We start from the raw sequence: 17,705 nt of genomic DNA, 5'->3' as shown, positions 1-17,705 counted from the left end.
CACAATCACCAATTTATTTCTTTTCCCCTCAATCACCAATTTCTTGTGTATACTTCCAAAGTAGTCTATGCATAAGTGAAAATGTCTATGAAGCCTTCATAAAAGCACACGTGGGGGGTTTGGTTCCACTATCACAATGTCAGCCCAACCAACCCAACCCTCCCACCGCTTAAAATGACAAATTGGTTAAAACAGAAAGAAAGAAAAAAGGAAGAAAGAAAACCACACAAGGGCTTTAAAAAGTAAAGGCAAACAGACTGGAGGGGCGTAAAACCTGAAGTGTTCGGCAAGAACACAAAGAGGAGACAAAAAACTAATTGAATAATGGTATGCCAAAGTCCAACCATATCAATCATTATATATTATTGACCTATTAACATTCTAATTAAAAGGCTGATAGTGGGTTAGGGAAAAGCTCATATGCTACCTATTAGAAACACTTTAAAGACACAGATGAGGGGGCGCCTGGGTGGCTCAGTCGTTAAGCGTCTGCCTTCGGCTCAGGTCATGATCTCAGGGTCCTGGGATCGAGCCCCACATGGGGCTCCCTGCTCTGCAGGAAGCCTGCTTCTCCCTCTCCCACTCCCCCTGCTTGTGTTCCCTCTCTCACTGTCTCTCTCATCAAATAAATAAAATCTTCAAAAAAAAAAAAAAAGATGAGTTTAAAGTCAAAAGATGGAAAAAATAGAACATGCAAATTAGCGTAAGATTAGAGTGGCTATATAAATCCCAGATAGAATAGACTTCAAAGATTATTGCCATAGATAAAAATTAGGAATGTTTCATAATGATAAAAGGGACAATTCATCAGGAAGATAGTACAAGTATAAATGTGTATGTGCCTAACAGCCTTAAATTACATGAATAAAAAGTTTAAAAAATTGAAGGAAGAAACTGACAATTTTGCCATAGATTTAAAAATTTTTTTTTTTTTTTAAAGATTTTATTTATTTATCTGAGAGAGAGAGACACAGCGAGAGAGAGAACACAAGCAGGGGGAGTGGGAGAGGGAGAAGCAGGCTTTCCACTGAGCAGGGAGCCCGATGCGGGGCTCGATCCCAGGACCCTGGGATCATGACCTGAGCCGAAGGCAGATGCTTAACGACTGAGCCACCCAGGCGCCCGCGATTTAAAAATTTTTTTAAAATAGGCTCCACACCCAATGTGTGACCCTGAGATCAAGAGTCACATGCTCTACTGACTGAGCCAGCCAGCACCCTGCTGTAGTAGATTTTTAACACCCACTTAGCAGTTCATAGAACAACTAGACAAGTCAGGACAAAAGACTTAAACCACTTTATCAGCCACCTCAATCTACTTGACACTTACAGAACACTACCTCCAACAATAGCAAAATACTTTTTTTCAGGTATGCATGGCATATTCCTCAAGATAGAATATATTCGGGGCTGTAGTATTAAAATTATACACAGTGTATTCTCTGACCACAGTGGAGTGAGAAATCGGTTACAAGATATGCAAGAAACCCCAAAACATCAGGATATTAAACCATATATTTGTAAGTAATTTATGGGTCAAAGATGAGATCACAAGAGGAATTAGACAAATTTGAATTTAATGATATAAAATTTGTGGATGCAGGTAAAGCAGTGCTTAGAGATACATTGCTCAATACAGTAGCCACTAGCCACATGTGATTAAATTTAATTAGAATTAAAAGTTCCAATTCCTTACACTGGTTACATTTTAAGTGCTTAGTAGGTACATGTGGCTAGTGGCCACTGAATTGGACAGCAGAAAATAGGATATTTCCATCACTGTAAAAAGTTCTATTAGTCATGGCTTAGAGGGAAACTAAGAGTTTTAAATATTTATATTAGAAAAGAAAAAACATCTAAAATCAATGACCTCAGTTTCCACCTTAACAAGGTAGAGAAAGAAAAGCAAAGTAAGCCCAAATGAAATAGAAAAAAAAAAAAAAAAAGGAAATATAATAGCAAAAATCAAAGTAGAAATCAGACAATAGATAACAAAGCCAAAATCTGATTCTTTGGAATGAAAAGCACAACTAAAAAACCCCTAGCTAGACTGATCAAGAAAAATGTATGAAACAATCACCACTATCAGAAATGAAAAAGAGGTTATCACCACAAGTTCTATGGACATTAAAGGAGAAAAAAGGTATACCATGAACAACTTTATGCCAACAAATTAGACTACTCACACAAGTCAACAAATATATTTATAATTCAGCTTAGCCAAAACTAACACAAGAAAAATCAGGAAATCTGAATGGCCCTATATCAAAGAAATAAAATGTATCAAAACTTTCCAAAAGGAAACTCAAGACTCAGTTTCACTGGTGAATTCTACCAAACATTCAAGGAAGGAATACCACCAATCTTACAGAAACTTTTTCAGAAAACAGGAAGAGGAAACTGTTGAGGCTAATACAACATACCAAAAGCCTAACAGACATTACAAAAACTATAGACCAATATTATAGTAAATATAGATGCAAAAATCCTCAACAATACCAGCAAATTGAAAACAATGTATAAAAGGATAATATATATATATGTTATGACCAAATAAGATTTATTCCATTCCAATATATCATGACCAAGTAAGATTTATTCAAAGAATGTAGGGTTAATACTAAAAAATCTATTTATATATATACATATATACATATACATATATGCATATAACTGAAATGAAAACATATGTCCACACAAAAATTTATACGTGAGAGATCATAGTAGCATTATTCATAATAGTGTTCATTACCTCATGAATGAATAAACAAAATGTGGTATAAGCATACAATGGAATATTATTTGGCAATAAAAAGGAAAGAAATGAAGTAATGTGGAAGATGGCAGAGTAGGAAGCCATTCCTTCACCTCAGTAGCTATTGAGCTGGCAAGAACTGTCTAACTATTTTGGAATTCAAGTCTAGTTGAACACTTGCAATGTCCAGGGTAGAGCTTGATGAAGAGGCTAGTAAATTTCCGTAAATTCTAGTCAGTTTTGGCCTTTCACATAGTGGCTACCATCCCCCACTTCCCAGCCTCAGCAGGCAGCTGGGAGGAAGGACAGTGGCCCACATTCCTGCTGCAGCTTCCTGGAGCCAGAGTAGGCAGTAAGGATTTTGTCCTCTAAATACCAAGAGTTGTGTGTTTTGATTGACACTGCTCTTGATCACTTTTTTTTTTTAACTTTATTTATTTGTCAGAGAGAGAAATCACAAGCAGGGGGAATGGCAGGCAGAGGGAGAAGCAGGTTCCCCACTGAGCAAGGAGCCTGATGCAGGACTCGATCCCAGGACCCTGGGATCATGACCTGAGATGAAGGCAGATGCCATGGGCAAAGAACTAAAGGAAATCAGGAAAACTGTAGAACAAATGAGAATATCAGTAAAGAGATAGAAATTATAAAAAGGAGCCAAACATTCTGGAGCTGAGACATGAAATAACTGAAATGAAAAACTCATGAGAGGTATTCAATGGCAAATTTGAGCAGGTAGAAGAAAGGATCTGTGAACTTAAAGACAAGACAATTGAAATTATCCAGTATGAGGAGCAGAAAGAAAAAAAGATGAAGAAAAATGAACAGAGCCTGAGGGACCCATGGGACACCATCAAATGTACCAACACAGGCATTATAGTAGTCTCAGGGGAAGAGAGACTTTTGGGGCAGAAAACACTTTTGAAGAAATGATGGTTTAAAACTTCCCAAATCTGGGATGCCTGGCTGACTTAGTAGAGCATGCAACTCTTGATCTCTGGGTTGTAAGTTTGAACCCCATGCCGGGTGCAGAAGTTACTTAAAAATCTTAAAAAAAACAAAAAAAACCCTTCCCAAATCTGAAGAAAGACATAAATCTACATATTCAAGGTCAGTGACCTCCAAAGAAGATAAACTCAAAAAGAGGACATATTATATTTAAATTTTCACAACCAGAAGAAAAAGGGAGAAGTTTGAAAGCAGCAAGAGAAGTAACTCATCTCATACAAGAAAACCTCAATAAAATTAACAGCTGATCACCCTCTGGAAGCTATGAAGGTCAGAAGGTAATGGGATGGCATATTTAAAGTTGTGAAAGAACTATCAACCAAGAATTCTATGTCTGACAAGACTTTTTTTCAAGAATGTAGGAGAAATTAAGACATTGCCTGTAAGGCACCTGGGTGGCTCAGTTGGTTAAGTGTCTGCCTTTGGCTCAGGTCGTGATCCCAGGGTCCTGGGATCGAGCCCCGCATTGGGGGGGGGGGGGTCCCTGCTCAGCAGGGAGTCTGCTTCTCCCTCTACCCCTTCCCCTTGCTCATGATCTCTCTCTCTTTGATAAAAAATAAAATCTTAAAAAAAAAAAAAGACACTGCAGGTAAAAACTGAGGGACTTCATTATCAATAGACCTGATATACAAGAAATGCTAAAGGGAGACATTTAGGCTGAAATGACAGAACACCAGACAGTAACAGAGAGACATGAGGAAAAATAAAGGACACTGGTAAAGGTAACTAGGTAAACATAAAAGCCAGTATTATTGTGCTTCTGGAATGGTATGTAACTGCTCTCTTCTTCCTATATGATTTAATATGCAAATGCATAAAACAATAATTATACATCTATGTTAATGGGCATACAATATATAAAGGTGTAATCCGTGACAATAACCGCATAAAGATGGAAGGATGGAAAAGTATAGGAGCAGAGTGTTTGTATCCTATTGAAACTAAATTGGTGTTTAAACTAGGTTGTTCTAAATTTAAGATGTTAATTGTAATCCCCAAGACAACCATTAAGAAAATAATTTAAAGGGTGCCTGGGTGGCTCAGTTGGTTAAGCATCTGCCTTTGGCTCAAGTCATGAACTCAGGGTCCTGGGATCTCATGTCAGGCTCCCTGCTCAGTGGGGAGTCTGCTTGTCCCCCTCCCTGTGCCCCTACCCCCACTTGTGTGCACTCTCTCTCTCAAATAAATAAATAACATCTTAAAAAAATAATTTAAAAATATACAGAAAATGAAAGAAGGGAATTGAAATGTCACAGTACAAAAAATAAATACAAAAAAAGGCAGAAATAGGGGAATTGAGAAACAAAAAACCATAAAGGACATATAGAAACCAAATACATGATACATGGCAGAAGAAAATCCTCTTTTTTCAGTAATCACATGAAATGTAAGTGGATTAAACTCTCATCAAAAGGCAGGATTGGCAGATTGGAATAAAAAAATAGGATCCATCTATATGCCATCTACAAAAGACTCACTTTAGATTAAGGACACAAAAAAGTTGAAAGTAAAAGAATGGGAAAAAATATGCTATGTAAATATAACCAAAAGAAAGCTGGGTGGCTATATTATTATCAGACAAGATGGACTTTAAATAAAAAACAAAAACAAAATAGGTGCCATGTGGGCAAAGATGGGTAAACCAATTTTATTTTATTTTTTTTGAAGATTTTATTTATTTATTTATTTGACACAGAGAGAGAGAGCACAAGCAGGGGGAGGGGAAGGCGGAGGGGGAGAGGGAGAAACAGGCTCCCCACTGAGCAGGGAGCCCGACATGGGGCTCGATCCCAGGACCCTGGGGATCATGACCTGAGCCGAAGGCAGCCACTTAACCGACTGAGCCACCCAGGCGCCCCAAACCAATTTTATACAAATCATGATTGCATGGCGAAGAAATAGCACAAACCAATCATAAGTCAATTGACAAACTAATAAAAAGTATTTTCTCCACACATAAAAGGCTTCCTTAATACCTAAAGAGGCTCTGTAATACCTTTTGATGCAACATCATTCCCCTGGCTCCTCCTTTCTTCTGTACTTGCTGCCCTGTTTCCTGTTCCTCTCGCTGCTGAGAAGTTTGTCCTACATAAGTGCCCACACTGAGGACCAGGAACCTCATCAGCTCAAATTGTGACTCTTATCTATGTCGGCTACCGGTATTCAAGAAGAAAGCGTATGTGGGTATGTTCATGTATGTGCAAGTTGGAGGGTAACAGGGAGGCCCTAACGGTCTAACCTCTCCCTGTGCTAGAATCCAGTCCCAGCCTTTCTTGATATCCAGCTGGTCCCCTCAACAAATCCCTTGAGGTGCTTTCTCAACACTCCCAACCAATTGTATAGAGATTGGGCCACCATATATAATCCTTATATGTAAGTCCTCAGCTCCATTAAAATATTTTTATTTATTTTATTTATTTTTTGAGAGAGAGAGGGAGAGAGAGTGCGCACAAGCCAGTGGGGGGTTGGGGAGGGCAGAGGGAGAGGGAGAGAATCGTAAGCGTGGAGTCTGATGCAGGGCTCGATCTCATGACCCTGAGATCATGACCTGAGCTGAGACCAAGGGTCGGATGCTTAACCGACCGAGCCACCCAGGTGCCCCTCCACTAAAATATTTCCACTCTCTTGGGTTTGTTTTTGCAGCTCAGCTTTGGCATGGCATACATGTATGTCCAAGAGAGGTTAGGGAGTTAGGTGAGAGAAAATTAGCACAGTTCGTATCTGGGTCATGGAGATTCTTTTTTTTTTTTTTTTAAAGATTTTATTTATTTATTTGAGAGAGAGAATGAGACAGAGAGCATGAGAGAGGGGAGGGTCAGAGGGAGAAGCAGACTCCCCGCTGAGCAGGGAGCCCGATGCGGGACTCGATCCCGGGACTCCAGGATCATGACCTGAGCTGAAGGCAGCCGCTTAACCGACTGAGCCACCCAGGCACCCCTGGGTCATGGAGATTCTAATCCAAGTTCAGTCACCACTTTTAAACTGTTGGGTGTCCTTGGGTGACCTGGTATACCCCTCAGTTCTCTCGCTTCTACATGAGGGGGTGAGGTCTGATGGTCCTGATTGCCTTTCTAGCTTTCACATAAAATCCCTCTCCCACTGAGAATGTGCGTTTGCTCTTTCAACCCCAGATTCAATTCTCTCCTTTAAGGGTACCATTATAATCCTTTCTTCCCCTTCCCAAGAGTACAGCTGTGCTATTGATGTGACTGTGTTAACCTGAACTTATCTTGTAGGCAGTCGTCAGGCACTTGTTCAGGTGCCCTGGGGGTTCTCCTTGGTCTCACTATCTCATCACCTCCTTTGGGGCTGTTGATATTGAGGTGTCTTGGACAACTGAAACTAACGTTCTAGGAACTTGCCCTTTTACTATGGACAAGCCCACCCTTGTAGGAGTTATAGGTTAGTATCCTTGCTGATTGGTGACTTGTATCTGCTGTTCTAGCTGCTTCTCTGATTTCCAACATACTGACTGCCTTGTCTTCTGGAAACAGAATTTTCTTGGGTTCTAACCCACAGACCTGTCTTGACCTCTAGTTTTAGCCCGTTGGCCCATCAGGACCCAATTTCCCACTGTTACCAGGAAGAATCACCTGCTGTGAGTTGCAGACTACTTAGGGGGAACTGGGGAGCGATTAAAAGTTCTTGAGTAAGGAAGCAATGTGATTAACAGGTGTTTTAGAAAAGTTAATAGAGAATTAACATGGAGGCAAAGAGACTGAAGTCCGTAAGGTCATGAAAGGACATTTATGGTAAAACACCATTCAAGGGGATACACGTGTCACAGTATCATCTTGTCAAATCCTTACAATCTCCCCGGGAAGGGAGAAACAGAGGCCCACTGATGAAAGGATTTGTCCCACCTCACAGGGAAATAAATGTGTAGGTAGATGTGGAGGTCAAATGATGTGCTGAAGTTGGGCCCTGGGCCCAGGTTCTCCCTAACTGCGCTGAGGTGGTGGCTGAGAGGAAACTAGGAGAGGAGGCAGGAGGGAGGGTGGGACCCTACAATGTTTGGGGTCTGCAGAGAGTGCTGACGGAGATGGGTAAAGAGGCTGCCAAAGACCTGAGTCTGGTTTCTGGGCCAATGAGAGAGCTAGGGCAGTAAGGGAGACAGAGTTGGATTTGAGAGTTTGGATTCCGTTGCCGCTTCCTCAGATCGGTGTGACCAAATCCAAGTGTCTGGGAGTCAATGAACATGGCCACTCGTCCCTCCAGAGGCAGCCACAGATGTGGGAGGCTCTATCCATGCAGGCCTCATTAACTCAGATGTGTGTGTGTTAGTGGACATGAGCTTACCAAGCTGAGACGGCGTCTCAAAAAGCAGCTGGGAGGGGCTTCTGGGGGAGGGTCCTCTTTGGAGCAGAAGGAGAGAGAACAGGCAGCAAAGGGCTGTGCTGTGTCTACACTACCAAAGGGGAGATTTAAACAAAGAAGGAGAGAGGTACAAAAGTGATAAAATATCTCGCCATTTAAGGGTAAGCCCTGACAGCTCCTCATTTCTAAACTTAGTACAGTGAATTCCAGGGGAAGCCAGAGTTCAGATTTCGGGGGCGTAAAGGAGTAGGTAGAGCATAAGAGGAGCCCGTCTTTCATATGTTTAGTCAGTAGCAGTTTCTGGATTGTGCACGTTGGGCCATGTCTTACGTGACTGCGCCGGACACTGGCTGGACACATGATAAATCATGAGTACCTGTCCCCACGGGTCCGTTTGTGGGTTACTAAACTTCAATTCTAGGTGTCCACCAGGGGGCGTCAGAACCCAGGTCCGTGTGCTCCGTTGTGAATAGCCACCGTTGATGGAGGGTTTGTAATCTGTTGGCTCATTCGGCCTCTTCAGTGGCTGGGCAGAAGGGGCAGGCGCGGGGTAACAACCGGCAGCACCCCCTCCCAGTGCCCGAGTAAGGTTTTGAAACTGTCTGAATTGCTTGGGGGCACGTGAGCCCCGCCCATCTGAGCAGTTCCGGGGAGCTCTGGCTTGCTTGACAGGGTAAAGGCACGGTCTGTTCTTAGTCCTGGGAGGACATGGCCTGGGTTGGCAGATAGCCCCATGCCTAAGAATTCCTTCAGATATCCCTCCTCTCACCTCCACTAAGAGACGGATGGTCCCTTCCTGACTAAGAAATCTTCTGCCCTTTATCAAATTGGATTGTTGGCTCAGATACCAGACGTGACCCACACCTCACTCCCCTCTCCCCTCAGCTCAAGCTTTATTCTAGGCACTGGGGCTGCGCAGGGGACCAAGGAGCTGCCATTTCTGTTTGCATCCTGGAATCACCTGGGGAGTGTTTAAAAACTATGGATGCTGAGCCTCACCCCAGAGATTCCAATTTAATTATTCTGGAGTGGAGCCTGGGCATCCGTGTTTAATTTTCACTTTTTATTTTAAGTAGGCTCCACACCCAATGTGGGGCTTCAACTCACGACCCTGAAATCAAGAGTCATGTGCTCTACCGACCGACCAAGCCAGCCAGGCGCCCGTGGGCATCAGTGTTTTTTAAAAGCTTCTCATGTGATTCTTATGTGCAGCATTATTGAAAATCTCTGGGTCCGAAGCCTTGCTATTCAAAGTGTAGAAGCTTGATAGAAATGTAGGATCTCAGCATCCCCTTCCCTACTTGCTGAATCGGAATATGCATTTCAACAAGATCCCCAGGTCATTCAGTTGCTGAATGACACTGAAGTTTGAGAAGCGCTGATCTAATTAGTACATTGTTCTGCTTCCCCCACGCTCTCACCAGGTCTGAATCACAGCCACCACGACCTTCTCAAGCTGGAGCACAAGTGTTTGACCTACAGAAATAGATTTTATATCAAGAAGTAGAGCACATGTGTATATATAATGAAACAAAAATGTCACAAAAAAACAAAACCTTTACTACCTTGTAAATGCAATTCATCTAATATTGTTGGTACCCACTGCATGGTAGGCATTATCCCCGGGCGCCTGCGCCAGTCTATTCGAAGACAAAACTCTCCGTCACTGTGCGTTTGGGGAGGGAGGAGGGTTGTCAGAGAGTTAAAAATAAATCCTGAGTACGGAGGGCATGTTAGATTAATATAATAACATTTACTTTAAAAATTAAATTTGGAGGTACATCTGGATGCTCGTTATATATGTCCTGTTTCTTGATCTGGGTGCTGGGTATATTCACTTTGTAAAATGTGCAAGTTTTTGCACTTCTCTGGATGTATGTCATACTTTAATAAAAAGTTCAAAAAATTATTCTGATATTTTATATTGCATTATTGTCCTCTTGCACTAAAAAAAAAATCCAGTCAAAACCCACTGAACCCATTGAATTCAGTTCACCTCCCATTCATAGGCTGCAATAGTACTTTAAAACAACATTGCTCTATTTAAAAAAAAAGAAAAAAATCTTCAGCCCAATCACTCAGCAGCATCCACCATCTTGGCTGAGCACCTGTTTGCAGGTATGAGCCAGGCTGCCCGTCACCACCCCACAGTTGCCTTCCTTGCCCTTCTGTATACCCTCCAGTGCAGCCATCTCACAGTGGAGATTCTTTATTATTATTATTATTTTTTATTTTTATTTTTTATTTATTTGAGAGAGTGAGAGAGAGAGCACAAGAGGGGGTAGGGTCAGAGGGAGGAGCAGACTCCCTGCTGAGCAGGAAGCCCGATGCGGGACTCCATCCCAGGACTCCGGGATCACGACCTGAGCCGAAGGCAGTCGCCCAACCAACTGAGCCACCCAGGTGTCCTCACGGTGGAGATTCTTTTTTTTTAAAGATTTTATTTATTTATTTGACAGAGAGAGACACAGCGAGAGAGGGAACACAAGCAGGGGGAGTGGGAGAGGGAGAAGCCGAGCAGGGAGCCCGATGTGGGGCTCGATCCCAGGACCCCGGGACCATGACCTGAGCCGAAGGCAGATGCTTAACGACTGAGCCACCCAGGCGCCCCTCACGGTGGAGATTCTTAAGGGCACCCCCACAAGCATCCCTCAGGCAGCTTGGTCCGCCTCCACTTAGAACGAGACCCGACAAGCCCTTCTCCCTGCAGTCACCCTGCTGTGGGCAACTCTCCTCAAGTTCCAGATCTGGAAGAGACTGGTACAGGCACGTTACAGGGTTGGGGTTTATCCCCACAGCCACCTCCTGAAGCTCCTGAGCTTTATGCTTCTAGACTGTGTCTCATTTCCTCCCATAAGCTGTCAGCTCCCTGGGGGCAGAGCAGTCTCCCTAGGTGTCTCCAGGCTACTAGTCCTGGGCTCACACAGAACAATGCAGAGAAGGAGACTGACGGCCTCAGAGACCTCTCCGAACAGCCCCCAGTGCTCAGTGGTGGTGGTGGAGACATCCAGGAGTTGGGACTAGGCAGGATGGGGGAAGGGAACAGGAGACCTCTTTTCTGTGAAACTAAAGCTCCAGATAACCTTGCACTAAGGATGTAAGAGGCATGCATCTGGCTCATGGGCAACTGGAGGGGAGGTGGAAGAATGGGGAGTTGGCCTCCTTAAGAAAAACACCTAGCGGGATACAAATGCCTCAACCTCTTGCTTTGTTTGATTTGGAGCTTGATTTATAGGCAGAAAACTTGCTCCAAATTAGTTGTTTGCATCTCTTGACCCCCCAAATCTAGTCAGCCCCAACGCATCCCAAGGTGAGGCTTCTGGGTTCGGCATTGCTTTCTTTTGTGTTCGTGGTTCCGAGTGGACTTTGGAGTCAAAAACTGGATCTGAATTCTGGCTTTAATACTACCAGCTGTATGACCCTGAGCAAGTTACTTAACAATCTTTAAAATGAGGATGGTAATGTGTACCTTATTCGGTTGTGGTGGCAGTTAGATGAGAATACATGCCAAGCAGGGCTTACCCATAGGAAGGTTCCATAAACCTTAGCAATGGTCATTACTGAGGTAGTGTGAAGGAGCTTGGGAGGGGACTCCTCTCAGATTCCTTCCCCTCTGGCTTTCCCCTCTGAGATCAGGCAACAGGGGGAATTTGGCCGTACCCAGAAGTTGTCAGTCCTGCATGCTCTAGACCCTCTCTTGGATCAGGTAGTGTGCGTTCCCCCTCTGCCTGGTGGCTTGGCTTCCTGATTAAGGGAAGCTGCTACAACAATGTTATCAAATGATTTAGTGGAGGGACACCTGGTAGTTCAGTTCGTTAAGCGTCTGACTCTTGACTCTTGATTTTGGCTCAGATCATGATCTCAGCATGGGATCAAGACTTGCGTTGGGCTCTGCGCTCAGTGGGAGTCTGCTTGAGATTCTCTCCCTCTTCCTCAGCCCCTCCCCCTGCTCATGTTCAGCTCTCTCTCTCAAAAACAAATAAATCTTTTTTAAAAAAAATGACTTAGTGGAAAGTTGTCCTGCCTACCTCACAGGGCAAGACACCATGACGCAAATCCACCCAGTCCAGCCCCCCTTATGTGTCTGGAACCCATTCCTTTTTCATTGCCCTACTGCCCTCTGGCCAGGGCCCTTGGGCCCAATGCCGGACCATAGGAGTGCTGAAAGAGCCACATTACACGGTTCTTTGATGTCTGATCCTTGGGACAGTTCTCTCTGGACTTGTTTTATTATTGTATCCATTTTATAGATGAGGTAGTCAGTAACAGGGCCAAGTGGCCTTAAGCCTTTGGGTTCTAGGCACCATGGCTCAAGGCTGCCTTCAGCTAGCTAGGGTCTGGATCTGAGGGCTGTACTATCACTGGGAGGAAGAGCTCTGAATTTTCTCCTTCTTTGTGGGAGCCAGGAGAAGAGCACCCAAGAGGGAGCAGTGCAGGAGGGAGGAAGGTCCCTTTGCCAGAGACTTTTTCTGCCTGTGTTCCCAGAAGGAAGTGTCACAGGCCTGAAACCACCTCTCCCTTGTTGAAATGTCCTCCTTTGGCCCCAGGGAAAGGATGGGGGTGTCTCAGGTTCCCAGGCCTCATGGCTCTTGCTGAGAGATTAGTCCCTCTCTGCAAATACTCACTGGATTGTGGACTTGGAAACTTTCCAATCCAGCCTCCCCATTTTAGAAACAAAGCAACTGAGACCAGATGGAAGTGACTTTTCACACTGTCACAAGGTAAGTCAGCAGGAGCTGAACTGCTGCTACTGAGAATTGGAGACTCCTGTTTCAGTGCTCCTCCTTTGGGCCCGGTTGACTGCACAATCTCAGTGTGAACTCCCTACCTTTGGCTTCAGGCTCTCCTCCCGTAGGCACATAAGAAGGCGCAAGGTGGATCTAGGGTGGGGAGATTCCGGTCGGGTGAAGAAGGGGGATTGGTGGGGGGGACTGAAGAAAGGGGAGAGGGGAGGAGCAAGCGAGACCTGGTCCCTTAAGAGGGAGGGCCAACCCCGCCGGACCCCGCCCCCCGGGGCGGCGCACGCGCAGGCGGGCTCCAGGAACTCAGGCGGGAGGGCGGGCGCTCCTGGCTTGCGGGCCGGCGCGCGGGGCCGCAGCACCTGCGGGGGCCGGCGCTGGGCGCGGCGCCCGGCGGGCGGACGTTGACGCCGGGAGGCTAGGGCGGGGAGGCGGGCCCGCGACGTGGGGGTGGCCGCGGAACCGGAGGGGACGCCAGCCCGCAGCCCCCTTCCCAGGGGGACCGGGCGGAAGGAGCCGGGCGGGGGTCGGTGTGAGCGGTCGCAGAGGGCAGCACCATCTGGAGGGGTGGGACCGCGCGGCCTCTTGGGGGCAAGCGAGTGCGCTGGGCAGTGCGGGTAGGGGGCCCCGGGCGGGAAGCGCAGGAGGAGCGCGGTGGGCTCAGCCCGGCGCTGCCGGAGCAGCAGCCACAGCGGGTCGGGGTTCTCAGCTGGGGCCCGCAGCAGCTTCGCGGGCTGAAGCTCGGCGTGGAGGAGCAGGGGGGCGTGGGTCCGGCCGTGCAGGAGGAGGGCGGGGTGGGCCCGGGGGTGCAGGAGCGGGGCGGCCGTGGCCACGAGCCTAGCCTGGGGGTGGTGTGGGGTCTGCCGGACGGCGCGGACTGGAGGCGCCCGCCGCCGTGGACGGGCTCGGCTCGCTGGCCTGTGGTGCAGGAGGAGGGGCTGGGGCCCCGCAAGCAGCACCAGGAGAAGGGGGGAGGCAGCCCCGCAGTGCAGGAGCGTGGGGAGGCCCGCGCCGGGGTGCAGGAGCAGGGGGAGGGGAGCCCACGCAGGCTGCTGCAGCAGTCCGAGCCGCTCTCCGAGTTCGGGGACCGCTCCTGGGAGCGCGGGGAGGGGCTCGAAAGTTCCGGGGAGCAGGGGGGGCAGTACTGGGAGAGCTGTGGGCACCTCAGGCGGGAGGCGGTGGTCCTGGGAGCGGCCCCAGCACGCCGGGAGAGACTCGAGCTAGCGGGGAGGGCCCGGCCTGTGGGGCCCCAGGGGCCTGAGGGGGAGGGGCGCCTGGGGGTGCAGGAAGCAAATTGGCTTCCTGGGGTGCAGGAAGGACAGGTGGTGCGGGCTGTCCAGGAGACATACCTGGACGAGAAGGCGACCCGGGAGGGAGAGGGGCGCCCTGAGGGGCACAGGATCCGGAGGCGCCGGCGGAGGAGGAGGTGGTAACCTGCAGGCCGGCTGCCCGGCACGAGGATCGCTCCAGGGCCGAGGTGAGCGCAAGATGTAGGGGTTTGGGGATTGAAGCGTTGGAAGCCACTGCCCGAGAGCAGGCAGTGTGTCCTGCTGGATCCTCTTCTGCCACCTCAGCCTGGACCTCGTGGAAACTGTCTGCCGGGAGGCAGCAGAAGGCACCAGGTAAGGAAACGGAATTATCTTCGCAGCGGGAGTTGGTGTGTTTTGAAGCACGGGGCTGCAGCTGTTTCAGGAGAGGGTGGTCTCCAAACTGCTGGTGTTCACCCTCCTGTGTTTAAACCTGGGGAGGGAGGAAGCAGTGCAGTTTTCAAGAGCGAGACAGGATCCCTCCCCCAACTACTAAAAATGCCAACTGGAGTGATGGGGCATTTCCTTAGCGTCTAGACTGGAGATGAGACTATCTGGGCGGCTCCCAGGCCTGGGCAGAAGGAAGAGAGGGGTAGCCCCAGGCTGAGGTTGCAGAGGAGGTAGCCACCCCTCCAGCTGTCTACCCCTGTTGATGGGGTGCCTCCCTGCCAGGGCTGGGATGGTGCAATCAGCACAGGTTTTCTCAGGTCCTCAGAACACATTCCATAAAAGGGAAGGGGCAGCATTGCATTAACAGGACCTTATCTAGTAACCCTGTTTGCCACGTGATCTGAGATGTGCGTGTGGCCGCTGGCGACTTGAGCTAGAACCTGACCTGCTCCCATCACACCTTCTTGTCACAGCTGATTAATAACCCAGGGCCCAGGGCCAAGGATGAATAGGGGCAGAAGGCCAGAGAACTGCTGGTGAGGCCTTCTCGGTGTGGGCTCTCAGGACCCCAACCTGAAAGGGGTGGTTGAGGAGGGGGGGTCTGTACTGCTGGACTCTGGGTATCCTCTGTGGCGCAGAGCTCAGCCCCACCCGTGGAGGTGGACAGAGGGGCAGCTGTGGCATCATGGGTTCTGTACTGGCCAGGGCCAGCTCCTCGCCCAGCCTAGAGGTGGGGCTTGCAGGGGTGGGGACTACATTTGGCTTCTTGTGGACTGCCCCATGGCCTGGATGCCAGGCCTACTCATTCCTGGCCCAGAGGGGCTTGGTTGGCCAGTTTATGGGCCTCATCCTCCTAGGGTTGTTCACCTCTTACCTGGCACCGTGTGCGTTCCTGCTTCTCTAGCCCTCAGGTTGGGGTGGGTGCAGGGTTGCTGCAGGCCTCAGCTGGGTCCCATCTTTGACCCAACTAAAGGCGTGGTCTCTGAGTCAAATGGCCCCCAGACCCTTGTCTGAACCTGTGTGGTTGCAGATAGTTCTCTCTTGTCCGGGCAGGGGGAGTGGTGGTGGTGGCTGCCCAGCAGAGCCTTAGGCAGGCAGCTGCTGGGACTGTGCCGGAGGAGCCGGTTAGTCCGCTCCTGATGCAAACCCCAGACCGACTGTCAGCTTCGTCCCACGCCTGCCTGTCACACTGCCACCCCAAACACGCATGCACCGGAAGTTCGGCTGCTGTGTCCATGGTACCTGGCTCTTCTGGGATGGCCAAACTGGTTCTGGCTCTCTGGCTTCAATGGAGAGAATTGTCTGTTCTAGACACATACACACAAGCATATATCTTTATCCTAGTTCAGGTCAACTTGTTTGAATTTGTGGTAGATGAGGAGAAGCACTTGGACAGATCCGGGTTTAGACCACTTCCTAGCTGTGTAACCTCCTGGGGCAAGATACTGTCTCTGGGCTTCGGTTTCTGTGCCGTGGGCCGTGGTTTTCCCTACTCTGTCCTGAGTGTAAAGGGCTCAGACCCCTCTTCGGCTGTCTGGTGCCCGCTTTCTCGGGAGTCCTGGCTGGCAGATGTCAGGGAGCAGGTATCTGTGCTCCCAGATCTTGTCCTCTGGTCCCTAAATCCAAGATTATCCCCTGCCCTGTGCTTTATTCTGGAAAATGAAGTGTTTATTCTTTTTGTTTTTAATGACAGCTTTATTGAGGTATAATGATATACAGTGAATGGAACATATTTAAAACTGTAAGTTTTAATGTATGTGTATATCCGTGAAACCACCACCACAATCAAGATAATGAACATTCCTATTATTCCCAAACCTCCCAAAGTTTTTTGTGCCCCTTCCTAATTCCTTCATCCTGCCCCTCCTTTGCTATCCCTTTTGCCCAGGCAATAGACTGGTCTGCTTTCTGTCACTATACGTTAGTCCACATTATCTAGAATTTTATGTCAGTGGAATCAGACAGAGTGTGCTCTTTTTTTGCCTGGCTTTTTTCACTCAGCATAATTATTTTGAGATTCATTCATGTTGTGTATTTCAGTAACTCATTCATTTTGATTGCTGAGTAGCATTCCATTATATGTATATACCACAGTCTGTCTATTCTCCTGTTGATGGGTTGTTTTTAGTTTTTGGTTATTACAAATAAAACTGTGAACATATGTGTAAGTTTTTCTGTGGACATCTTATTTTATTTCTCTTGGGTAAATCCTTAGGACTGGAATTGTGAGTCATACAGTAGGGATACATTTAACTTTTAAGGAAATTGCCAGACTGTTTTCCAAAGTGGTTGTACTATTTTACATACCTGCCAATTGTGGATGAAAGTTCTAGTTTGTCCACTTTTTTGCCAACACTTGGTGTGATCAATCTCTTTAATTTTAGACATTCTAATAGGTCTGCAGTGGTTATCTCATTGTGATTGTAATTTGCATTTCCCTAATGACTAGTATTACTGAGCATCTTTTCATGTGCTAATTTGCCATTTGTATATCTGGTGCTGTGTCTGTTCAGATCGTTTACCCAGGGGCGCCTGGATGGCCCAGTCGTTAAGCATCTGCCATCGGCTCAGGTCATGATCCCAGGACTCTGGGTTTGAGCCCCACTTCGGGCTCCCTTCTTGTCCCTCTCCCTCTGCCCCTTCCCCTGCTTGTGCGTTCTCTCTCTGTGTCAAATAAATAAATAAATAAAAATCTTTTAAAAACAAAATGAAACAAGAAAAAACAAATCCTTTACCCATTTTTCAGTTGTGGGTTTTTTTTCATATTCAGTTTTGCAAGTTCTTTATATATTCTGCATACAAACCCTTTATCGAATATGTTGGGATTGGATATGTTTGATTGCACATATTTCCTTCCAGTCTTTGGCTTGCATTTTAATTCTTTTCACAGTGTCTTTTGACAAGCAGAAGTTTTAAATTTTAATGAACTCCAGTTTAACAACTAGTTCTTTTATGGTTTGTGCTTTTGGTGTCATGTCCAAGAAATCTTTGCCTAAGCCAAAGCCAATGGTTTTCTCCTATTTTTCTTCTAGAAGTTTTATTTATTATTATTTTTTAAGATTTTGTTTTTAAGTAATCTCTACACCACGTGTAGGGGCTTGAACTCACAGTCCCAAGATCAAGAGTCTCATGCTCTACTGGCTGAGCCACACAGGTGCCCACTTCTAGAAGGTTTATAGTTATGGGTTTTACA

At 47.0% G+C, this 17,705-nt stretch overlaps 1 protein-coding gene across 1 annotated transcript in view; it reads left to right on the top strand.

The window, feature by feature from the left end:
* Nucleotides 1–13,886: 13,886 nt before the first annotated feature.
* TNK2 (tyrosine kinase non receptor 2) overlaps nt 13,887–17,705 on the top strand; it is a 45,770-nt gene continuing 41,951 nt past the window's right edge. Inside the window, exon 1 of the mRNA XM_032406790.1 lies at nt 13,887–14,437. The gene's annotated coding sequence lies outside the window, so the exon portion shown is untranslated. The remainder of the gene's footprint in view (nt 14,438–17,705) is intronic.

The sequence above is a fragment of the Phoca vitulina genome, unplaced genomic scaffold (genome assembly GCF_004348235.1).
Source record: "Phoca vitulina isolate PV1807 unplaced genomic scaffold, GSC_HSeal_1.0 scaffold8, whole genome shotgun sequence".
Lineage (NCBI taxonomy): Eukaryota > Metazoa > Chordata > Mammalia > Carnivora > Phocidae > Phoca > Phoca vitulina.
Note: the sequence above shows the minus strand (reverse complement) of the source record. Positions and strands in the feature narration are given on the sequence as shown.